The sequence below is a fragment of the Loxodonta africana genome, chromosome 23 (genome assembly GCF_030014295.1).
Source record: "Loxodonta africana isolate mLoxAfr1 chromosome 23, mLoxAfr1.hap2, whole genome shotgun sequence".
NCBI lineage: Eukaryota > Metazoa > Chordata > Mammalia > Proboscidea > Elephantidae > Loxodonta > Loxodonta africana.
The window spans coordinates 74,226,518-74,238,643 of NC_087364.1; the positions used below are offsets into that span (position 1 = coordinate 74,226,518).

The window sequence follows — 12,126 nt, forward strand, 5'->3', positions numbered from 1 at the left end:
GGTAGGCGCGACCATCCGCTGTGATGTAGGAAGGAGAGAATATTAGAATCTTTGATTTTATTTACTTATTAATGTCACCATTTAAAATTTATATTTCTGAATATGTTTTATAATGAAAATAATAAGTGAATGTAGTAATAACCCAAAACCCAAACTCATTGCTGTCCAGTCCATTCTGACTCATAGCAACCTTATAGGACACAATAAAACTGCCCTGCAAGGTTTCCAAGGCTGTAATCTTTATGTAAGCAGACTGCCACATCTTTCTCCTGTAGAGCGGCTGGTGGGTTCAAACCACCACCATTTCACTTAGCAGTCAAGCACTTTAACCACTGTGCTGCCAGGGCTCCTACGTATATAATTTACAAGTAGATACACACATATTGAGGGTGCTTGCTCAACATTTTTTTTCTTATGGGATAAGTATCATCTAAAATAGAAGGAAACTCTTCTTTTTAACACGCGGAGGTTTTTCTATTCTTTTCTTTCCTTTTCTCTTTTTTTGGCCTCAGGGCCTTTGTGCAAATTGCCCTCTTTGCCAGAAAATCCCATCTCTCATGTGACACCTGCTCAGAGAAGCCTTTCCTGACCATCCACAAATGCTTCTGCCCTTTATCGCCTTCTCCAGGTATTTTTTTTTTTTTTTTAACAGTGGGGAATTATGTATTTGTTTACTTGTGTATTCTGTGTCTCCAATGAGGGCAGAGAGCGTGGTTATTTATATTCAATTTGTACACCCAAAAACCAAAACCCATTGTCACCGAGTCGATCCCCTGATCTTATAGGACAGGGAAGAACTGCCCCGTAGGGTTTCCAAGGAGCAGCTGGTGGGTTCAAACTGCTGACCTTTTGGTTAGCAGCTCAGCCCTTAACCACTGGGTCACCAGGGCTCCAGGTAGTTTGTGCACAGTGCTTGGCATATAGTAAGCATTTGCAAAAAAGTATTCTGGACCAAATAACTTAACTTAGAGTTGTAGTTACCATGACCACACTGATTTTTTTCCCCCATCTCCTCCATGGAAACCCTGGTGGCATAATAGTTAAGAGCTCAGCTGATAACCGAAAGGTCGGCAGTTCGAATCCACCAGCCACCCCTTGGGAGCCCTGTGGGGGCAGTTCTACTCTGTCCTATAAAGTCCCTATGAGTTGGGATTGACTGGACGGCAATGGGTACAGTGTCTCCTCCATGTTATTGCTCATGTTGTGCTTTTACCTGGAACTGTTTTCCTCTTTCTTTAAAAAACCCAAACCCTTCATTTTAATTCCACCGCCTTCCCAGACAGCTCCTTCCCTGAGCAAAGGGGTGTTCCAGACGCTTGCACCTGCACCCACATTCTGCCTTCCATCTGCCTTCCCAAACTCCATCTTCCCAGCTTCCCATCACCATTTGCAGTCCTCACAGCTTACCTCTGGGCAGGTTAGCTTACCCCTCGGCCTGGTTTCTTTGGATGGACTCTTATTCACACTTGCTTTTTGTTTCTTTATCTCGCCTTTGCTTATAAGATTTTCCTGGCTCTGAGCTCTCAGCCAAAAAGCTTAGGACCCCCCAATACCATCCAGGCTTCTGAAATCCCAAAACCCCACTCCCATCTAGCTTGTCCTCAGAGGGAGGTTCTATACAGCTAACCTCTGGCAAACACTCATTGGCGGCTCCCTGGAGGCTGACCTTCAAGCTTGTTGCTTACATCAAGCAGGGTCACTTAAATTTCTTGTAGGAATTTTTACCGTTAGGTTCTATACGTAAGATCCCCAATCCTTATTTACTTACTCATGCATTTATTTATTCAAGCACATTAACACCTTAACTCAAAACACTATCTAGGCCTTTGGGAGCATCAGAAGGTCTTGCTCTGCCTGGACTTGGTACTTCAGCTTTATTTATGCATTGACACTCCAGCCAATTACCCTGGGAGCTGTCAAACTGTTTGTAGTAATGCGGACTGAAAACAAATCTCCAAATGTTAGCCAGATGTGGCACACTTTATTTCAGCAATAAATTTAATTTTTTTTTTTTTTTAATTTCCATAATGGGCATAGTTTTGAGGCTTCATTTCTATGGCACATGGAGTTTTCTCATGCTTTGAGAATCGGAACATGTGTGTCAATAAAGGAGCTTTCTCTTTCAAATTCCGACCCTGTGGGGGTCTCCCAATCAACTGCGTCTGCTGTCTGGTCCTCTGATATTCTGAGGGCCGGGCAGCATGTGCACTGGTCGGGATTATTAACAGTAACCTCCAGTGGCCCCATGGAGACCACGCTCCTCACTGCTTAAATCAACCTGTTTTTCCATTGTCTTTCTAAAATCCTTATTTTGGAATAGAAATGATTACTTTAGAATGGAATTTTCTTTTTATTTTTTTAAGTAAACCGCCCATTCGCATTGACTTACATAAAACAATATAACTATAGGTGGTATTTTATAATAATATTTTCCCTTGATTATAAAAGAAATACAGACTTGGAGAAAGTTTAGAAACTGCTCATCCTATTAACCAGAGCTAACCATTGTTAACATTTTGTGTATCTTCCTTTGAAGTATTTAGGCAATCCCCCAAACAGATATTCTGTACCCTGGAATGTACTATTTGACCTAAATATTGTCTCGTGTCATTAAATATTTCTCCTAACATAGTTTTTTCACATTTCTTAATATTCTTTCACAAGGATGTATCATAGTTTCCTCGTTCTATCTTTAGACATTTAGGCTTTTTACAAATTTTGCCTGTTACAAATCACTCCACAATACGTCTTTTGTGTGTATGTGTTTGCCTTAAGTTTTGTTCACATTTTGGATTATTTCTTTAGGACAGATTCCTAGAAGTGGACAGGAATCTAACCACTTTAACTGTGTTGAAGGATATAAACATTTTTTTTAAGACTCTTGACCCGCATTGCCAAATTGCTTTTCAGAAATGTCGAAATAATTTACACTTCATCTAGAAACATGTATCTAAACTCCCTTGCTCTGGCTAAGCACAGATTATTATATTTTTAAAAACGGGTGAAAAATAAGGCACTTTTTATTTTATTTTCAATTTCTATACTTTTGAATACATTTTCTGGACTGACTTTCCTCCTATGTATTATCTGATCCTATCTTTGGTCCACTGATTACTGACTTGCACAAACTTACAACATCTTAAGGATACTGATTCTTGTCTGTTGTTCCCTTATCAATATTTAAAAATTTTTCTTAACTAGGAGTTTTACATTTTTTCCTCTATATTCACTCTGAGGTCCCTTATAATTTTTGTTGCTATTATAAATGGCATATTTTTTAATTGTATTTTCTAACTGGCCATTATGGATATATAGGTTTGTTATTCATATTATATTAAGCAACTTCATAGATTTAATTTACAAGTTTTATAAGTTAGTCTGATTCTTTTGAATTTCCCATATGAATAATCTTATTGTCTGTAAATAATCTCTCTCTTTCAGTCCTTAAGTATTTGCTTTTCTTGTCTTTCTGCATTGGGTAGAAATTCTAGGATAATGTTAAATGGTGAGGGTGATAGCAGGCATCCTTGTCTATCCTTAGCTAATGTCTTTATATTTTATCTGTATGTATACAGTTTTTTTTTTTTTTTTATATATATATATACAGTTAGCTCCAGGGTTTTGATAGATATACTTTTATTCTTTAAAAGGTTTTTTTTTTTTTTTAAATATGCAGTTAAACAATTATATATACACATTAGCTGGTTATGTGTACGTATCAGCATCAATTTCTGGACTACATAGTCTGTTTTGATTATCCCGTATATTAATTCTTCCCATAAAAGTAGAATAATTTAACAATTATGATTTTTATAGTACGTTTTAATCTTTAGGGAAGCTCTCTCATCTTCTACCTCTCACATATTTTTAACTAGTCTTATCCTTCAGGTTAAATTTTACCATTACTTCATACAAAAACCAAACCAAAACCTGTTGCCATCAAGTTGATTCTGACTCATAGCCACCCTGTAGGACAGAGTAGAACTGCCCCATAGGGGTTCCAAGGAATGGCTGGTGGATTCGAACTGTCAACATTTTGGCTCGTAGCCGAGCTCTTCAATCACCCTGCTACAATCTGAATTTGAATTCAGTTAATCTGTTAGTGAACTCAGGAAATATTAACGCCTTAGTAATATTCATTATTTCTAATCAGGAAGCTGGGATGTTGCCATATTTATTCAAGTCTTATTTCTCTGCATTGGTGGCTGTGTGACTTTGAGGAAATTAATCTTTCTTTTACTTAGTTTCTCATCTGTAAACTGGAAATAACAAAAACTATATATCTGATAGCACTACTGTTAGGCTTCAGTAAAATAATTGGTATTAAGTGCACAGGACAGTGATTGGCACATTTTAAATGCCTGGAACAAGTTACCCATTATTATTATTGATTCTTTTGAGTCTCATATTATCTAAAATAATGCTAATTTTACCTTCTTATTTCAAATACTATACCCACCCACTGCCGTTGAGTCGATTTCGACTCATAGTGACCCTATAGGACAGAGTAGAACTGTCCCATAGAGTTTCCAAGGATTTGAACTGCCAACCTCTTGGTTAGCAGCCGTAGCCCTTAACCACTACGCCACCAGGGTTTCCTTAAATACTATACCTCTTTTTTCTCATGTTTTATTTATTCAATTTTTTTCTGGCCTACTATGTGCTGAGCATACTCTTTAGATCACCAGGATTCTGCATTCTGCAATCAACAAGGCATAAAAGATCCCTGCTCTCAGGAGCTCCTACTCTCATGTTGGCCAGTGCTTTCTAACAACACTAAATAATAAAGGTCACAGTGAGCATTTTGGTTTTATTTCTGTGTCTAACAAAAATATCTTCAGTAGCTAAGCAATCCTTCCTTTTGTTTTAAGACAAATACTTCTTTTTATGCTAAGAAAACATTTCCATTTCTAGTTATTCACAGCTTTTTAAAAAAAGCTGATGGGTGCTTATTCATTTTACCCAGCCAACAAATATTACTCAATATTACTTTTAGACATAAAGAGATTAAACAAGCGAGCAGAGAGATAGATGGGGTAAGATAGATGCCAAACCATATGGAGCTCTCTAAGGAACCAGGAAGCGGAAGCTGAAGAGACAAGAATCTTCCTCTAGAACCAAGAGCGAGAAAAAGCCTTCCCCTCAAGCCGGCACTCTGCATTCGAACTTCTAGCCTCCTAAGCTGTGAGAAAATAAATTTCTGTTTGTTAAAGCCATCCCCTTGTGGTATTCATGTTACAGCAGCACTAGGTTACTAAGATAGAATTTGGTACTGAGGAGTGGGAGTTCCTAAAATGTGGAAGTGGTTTTGCAATTGGGTAATGAGTAAAGGCTGAAAAGTAAAATCCTAGATTGCCTTGAAGAGACTCTTGGTAGAATTATGGAGGTCAAAGGCAGTTCTGGTGAGGGCTCAGAGGAAGTGAGGAGAACAACAGAGAAAGTCTCTGTTGTTTTAGAGAATACATATAGTGCCAGCAACAGAATGTTGCCAGATATGTGGATGTTAAATGTGGTTCTGGTGAGGCTTTATAAGAAAATGAGCATGTGACTGGATAATGAAGGAAGGGTGATGCTTTTTATGCAGTGGCAAAGAACTTGTCTGAATCACGTTCAAATGTTTGCTGGAAGGTAGAACTTGTACGCGATGAACTTGGATATCTGGCTGAGGAGATTTCTAAGCAAGATCTTTAAGTGACCTCGTGGTTTCTCCTTGCTGCTTATAGTAAAATGTGAGAGGAAAGTGATGGACTTAAAAACGAACTGTGCAAAATGAAAACAGAACTTAAAGATTTGGAAAATTCTATTATACAAATTAAGAACACGTGTTCTAAAACTTTCACCAAAGATGTGGCTACACAATCTTTTGTTAAAGAGATTAAGCCTGTGACTGATAGATCTAGCCAACTACCAAAACCCATCAGCTTAGACTGAAGGGGACAGAGAAAGGACAAAAAGAAAGAACACTGTCTGCCTCTTGGAATTCTACATACAGGAAACAGGCCAAAGGAGCTACATCTGTTGTCCTCCAAGAAAAGAAAGGGACCATCCCTGGAGCAGCTCGAATATCAGCTGGACTGTTGGAAGGAGCATGGGAAGCAGGGCCTTCTTGGTTTCAAAGGGTGGGCTGTGGTCTCCTAGATATCAAAGGGTGGGGCCACAGCCTCCTAGGTTTCAAAGAGTCAGATCTTCACCAAGTTGGTTCTGGAGTGTGAGGCTGCCATTAAGGTGTGCCAAGGGGATGGGGTTGCCACCCAAAGCTGAGGGGGGTGGGGCTGCCATGCCTAACAGGGAGAAGAACAGGGCCTGCCAGGGTCGAAGGGGTGAGCTTGCCACTCAGATGGACTAGGAGAATGGGGCCACCCAAAGTCAAGGGGACATAGTTGCCATTTCAGAGAGCCTGGAAGGTGGAGCTGAAGCCCACGGCCAAGTAGCCTCCACCCAGAATTCAGAGGGTTGGCCCATGCCTAGAGTCTGGAGAGCAGAGCCACTGCTCAGATGGGCTTAGAGAAGAGAGGATTATTTCCAAGTGTTGAGAGCTAATGTAATTTGTTCTGCTGGGTTTTGGACTCACTGGGTGCCTGTTATCCCTTCTTGTCCCCCAATTTCTCCCATTTATAATGGAAATGTCTGCACTGTGCCTGTTCTACCATTGTACTTTGGAAAGAGATAACTTGTATTCTCGACTTCACAGGTTCACAGATGAAGAGGAATTTTCCACCAGGATGGAATACACCTAAAGTCTCACCCATACTTGATTTAGACGATTCAGAAGATGAAATTTTAGACTTGGAGTTGATTTAAGACTTCTGGGATGATGTGATGGGTGAATGTGTTTTGCATATGGCAAGATATGAAATTTTGGGGTCCAAAGGGTGGAATGTTATGAATTGAATTACTTCCCCCAAAAGTATGTGTTGTAAATTGTAACCTCTATGCCTGTGGCTCTAATCCCTTTTGGGAATGGGTTGTTTTTGTTATGTTAATGAGGCAGGATCAGTGTTGGGTGTATCTTGAGTCAATCTCCTTTGAGATATAAAGCTTAAGCAAGTCAACAGAGAGAAAGAGATGGGGTAAGATAGCTGGCAAGACACATGGAGATCTCCAAGGAATCAGGAAGCAGCCACTGAAGAGAGAGACAAGGACCTTCCTCCAGAGTCAACTGAGAAAGCATTCCTCTCAAGCTGGCATCCTGAATTCGAACGTCTAGCCTCCTAAACTATGAGAAATAAATTTCTGTTTGTTAAAGCCATCCACTTGTGGTATTTCTGTTATAGCAGCACTAGGTAACTAAGACAATAACTAGCGCCAAAACTTCAGCGGTTTATCATGACAAAAGATTTTTTCTTCCTCATGTAAAGTGTGTGGTGGGTCTAGGTGGCCCTCCAGAGCAGCAGTCCTTCACGTGATGGTTCAGAATTCCAAGCTGTTTCCATCTTATGGGCAACTCAATGTCAATATCTGCTTCTAAAATCACCATGGTAGGGGGAGAGTGGGGGCAAGGAGAATTGCACAATGGCTTTTAAAAGCTTTCACCTGGAAGTCCCATTTCATTGGCTGAGGCAGGTCACACGGTCATGCCTTACCTCAACAGGCAGAAAAATGTGCTCTTTGTGTGTGACCAGAGGACAGAAGAAATAGCTGTACTGGTGACAGTCCTAATATCACCATGGTATGTGCCCTGGCCCTAGCTCTGCCATCACCTAGCTATGTGACCTTCCACAGGGCCCCTTGCTTCCAATTTTAACATCTGAAAAATGACAGAATTTATTTATTTACTTGGTTGTTACCCACTATTTATTGAGAGCCTACCAATGTGCCAGGCACTGTGTGGACATTGGCAATACAGTGATAAATATGGCATAATCCCTGCCCCCAGCAGTTTATAATTTAACAGAGATAGCTTAATGATGATTTTCAGTTCTAAAAGCCCAAGATTCTATTAAAAAACAATCACAGTAGCAAAGCCTTCAGAGTGTATAGTCTAGAGACTCAAGCGTTTCCTCTTCCCTGAGTATCTAATCCACTTGGCTGTGGCGTAATTCCACTACAGCCCACAGATACACACAAGGCCGTCACTTTCAAATCGTTCATGTATATATATGAATGAATGGTCCACAGTCTGCTTTGATTTCAGTACATGTTGAAATCAAAGCAGACTTTGGACCATTCTCACAGCTACTTTGAATTTAATATGCAGAACACTTCATAAAAAATAGAAGAAAATCAACTTGATTGAGAAATATCCAGGTAGATAACTTTGCCGCATAATGTACATTCCAGATATCAAAGCTTTTTCCCATTATTCATGAATAAACCAAATTATAAAACTTTTAAAATAAAAAAAAAATTGATTTACAGTTAATTTTTTCCTCAGAGGAATACTCATTGGTGTAAAATAGAAGAAATATGAATAAGCATACTTGTGAGCATTCTCAAAACTGGCTTGCCAAAGTTCTTTTTTTTTAAATTTTTTAAATTATCTCTTAGGACTTGAGGCATCTGCCAAATTTTAATTTACTAGTTGCCTCTAGTTAAAATACAGTCCACAACAAAAAATTTATAAGAATTTCAGGCATTGTCTGTAAACATGAAGCAACAGTTTAAAATCTGAATGAAATACGCAAAGAATTGTGTTTTACTTTACACTGATGCAATTGTGGTGTTTCCTTTATTTTTAATACTGTACCTCTAATTCTTAGACCAGAGCCAGAAATGGGTGATGCAACAGTTGGATGTGTCTCTAGTGCCTTACAAGCCGTTTAAATAAACTTCTGGTTAATCACACCGATTTTTCATCCTTTTACAATCCTTCAGCACTTAAGAGATATTTAGCTTCACAATACCCTAGGTTTTGAGTCATTAATTTGCTTTTTGTTTGTACTTTTTGAGTTTACTTAACTTTGGGATGTTTGTTCCCTTTCTCAATAGTAAAATCCAGGACAGGGACCATGACTACGTACCCTCAGAATATCTGAGATCTGCTCAGTAAGCATCAATACTTACTGTTGGACTTTCTTGAAGGCAAGCAAAGAATAATCAGGGTCTCTGAGGATGTGAAGAGCTTAAAAAGAGAAGCCAGTAATGTTCACTAAGGAAAGATCAAGAATAAACCTTCTCTCATTATCGGGGCCCTGGTGGCGCAGTGGTTAAGCATTAGGCTGCTAACCAAAAGGTTTTCATCCTTGGAAATCTTATGGGGCAGTTCTACTCTGTCCTAAAGGGTTGTTATGACTTGGAATTGACTCGGCGGCAATGGGTTATTCTCACCGTACGGGAGGTAGTGAGGGCTCAGTGGTAGAACTCTCACCACCAACTCCTGGCTAACGTACCCCATATGCGCGCCCGCCCACCTGTCAGTGGAGGCAACGTGTTGCTGTGTTGCTGAACAGGTTTCAGTGGAGCTTCCAGGCTAAGATGGACTAGGAAGAAAGGCTCAGCAATCTACTTCCAAAAATCAGCCAATGAAAACTTTACGGATCACAACGATCCAATCTGCAACCAATCACACGGATGGCACATGACTGGGTAGTGTTTCATTCAATTGTGCACGGAGTTGTCATGAGTCGGTGGGAGAACCCACAGCAGCAAATAACAGCATTCTCGTTATACACATTCTCTTTGAGTGATCCAATTACAGCCATGATGTCAAGTGCTAGTTTGTTGTTGTTGTTGTTAGGTGCCATTGAGTTGCTTCCGACTTAGAACAACCCTATGTACCACAGAACGAAACACTGCCCCGTCTTGTGCCATGCTCACAATTGTTGTTATACTTGAGCCCGCTGTGTCAATCCATCTCATTGAGGGTCTTCCTCTTTTCCACTGATCCTGTACTTTATCAAGCAAGTGAAACCTGTCTGCTGTGGGTGACCCTGGCTGGTATCTGAATACCAATGGGATAGCTTCCAGCATCACAGCAACATGCAAGCCCCCACAGTACGACAAACTGACAAACAGGTGAGGGAAGTGCTGCTATGACCCCCAAATTCATACTTCATAATTCATACTTTTCCTATTTCAACCACCATCATGACCTGGTTATCCATATAAACAGCTCAGGCTCAAAGCATGCAAACTAGAATGCTTTATCTTCTTTCAGGATGGCACCATCATGCATTTGGCCAAATGATACACCTTGGAGCTATCCTTGTTTCTTCTATGTTCCTTATCAGGTACCAAGTTCTGTCAATTTTACTTCCTTAATAGCTTTCCAGTCCATCCTCTTCCTACAGTTTCCATGCTACTATGTTAGTTCAGGCCTTCATTTCCTACCTACAGTGATAGCTTCTAAATAGCTTTCCCATCTCCAGTCAGGCTTCCTGACTGTATCTGGGCTTGTGACTTTTCTCATTCACAATCCAGTCATGTTGGTGCACCTCCAATACTGGCTTTAATCTATAAAACGGGTGGGTGCAGTTCCATATCCTGGTCCTTCCCCAGTGTTATGGATTGATTTGTGCCCCACCCCCAAATATGTGTTGAAATCCGAATCCTTGCACCTGTCCCTGTTTGGAAGTAGGGTTTCTCTTTTGTCATGTTAATGATATACCAGGATAGGGTGGGTCCTAAACCCACTCACTTCTCAATTGTAAAAAGACTAGAATAGACACGAAGACACACACAGGGGAAAGATATCATATTAAGTCATACATACATGGTAGGCACATCTGTTAAGTCCAGAAATTCCAATTATTGCTGGCTAGTAGAAGCTGAAATGTATATTGATGGCTTTCGTTTACGGTGTTGGCAAAGAATATTGAATATACCATGAATTGCCAGAAGAATGAACAAATCTGTCTCAGAAGAAGTACAGCCAGAGTGCTCCTTAGAAGCGAGGATGAGGTCTTAGTCATCTAGTGCTGCTATAACAGAAATACCAAAAGTGGATGGCTTTAACAAAGAGAAATTTATTCTCTCACAGTCTAGAAGGCTAAAAGTCCAAATTCAAGGTACCAGCTCCAGGGGAAAGCTTTCTCTCTCTGTCGACTCTGGGGGAAGGTCTTTGTCATCAATCTCTGCTGGTCAAGGAGTTTCTCGGTGCAGGGACCCCAGGTCCAAAGGACGAGTTATGCTCCCGATGCTTCTTTCTTGGTGGTATGAGGTCCCCATGTCTCTCTGATAGCTTCTATCTTTTATATCTCAAAAGGGGTTGGCCTAAGAGGCAACCTAATCTTGTAGATTGAGTCCTGCTCTATTAACATAACTGCCACTAACCCCATCTCATTAACATCATAGAAGTAGGATTTACATCACATAGGAAAATCATATCAGATGACAGAATGGTGGACAATTACACCATATTGGGAATCATGGCCTAGTTAAGTTGACACATATTTTAGGGGGACACAATTCAATGTATAACAGCCAGATTTCGTCTGATATTTTGGACATGTTGTCAGGAGGAACCAGTCCCTGGAGAAGGACATCACACTTGGTAAATTAGAGGGTCAGTGAAAAAGAGGAAGACCTTCAACAAGATGAATGGACACGGTGGCTGCAACAATGGGCTCAAGCATAACAACAATTGAGAGGATGGCACAGGACCGGCCAGCATTTCATTCGGTTGTACACGGGGTTGTTATGAGTCAGAACCAACTCGACGGCACCTAACAGTAAGGCACCTAACAACAACAGCAACCAGAAGCTGAAATAAACAAAGAAGGCCCTCCCCCTAGAGCCACGCCCTGAATTTCCACTTCTAGTCTATTAAACGATGAGAAAACAAATTTCTGTTCTTTAAAGCCATCTACTTGTGTATTATTTGTTATGGCAGCACAAGGCAGCTAAAATAGCTCAGCTGTCTGCTGAGGAGGTCTCAGTTAATGGTGTCCTGGGAGTGATGCTCCTTTTCCCACATTCCTAAAATCCTCTGTGTCTCAAATAACCCTTGCCTGCCTCGACAGAGCTCTTTCTCACCCTGATCATGCTCTCTTTTTTCTTGCCCACCTTATCTTCATTTTCTTCCCTTATGATGACTGCAGAGGACAAGGAGAGGGAGGAAGTATGGAAGAAAGAAATGAAATGGGAGACAGCTTCCCTGCTGCTCTTTCTCCCTCAGTTCTAGAAGCCCCAGTCTTCTTTTTGTAAAATGTTTTCTGTTCTGTACCTTGTATGTAGTTTTTGTGTGGT

At 40.4% G+C, this 12,126-nt stretch overlaps 1 protein-coding gene across 2 annotated transcripts in view; it reads right to left on the minus strand.

Moving 5' to 3' along the window:
* VEPH1 (ventricular zone expressed PH domain containing 1) overlaps positions 1-12,126 on the minus strand; it is a 251,398-nt gene that overhangs the window by 47,877 nt on the left and 191,395 nt on the right. The window lies entirely within an intron of this gene.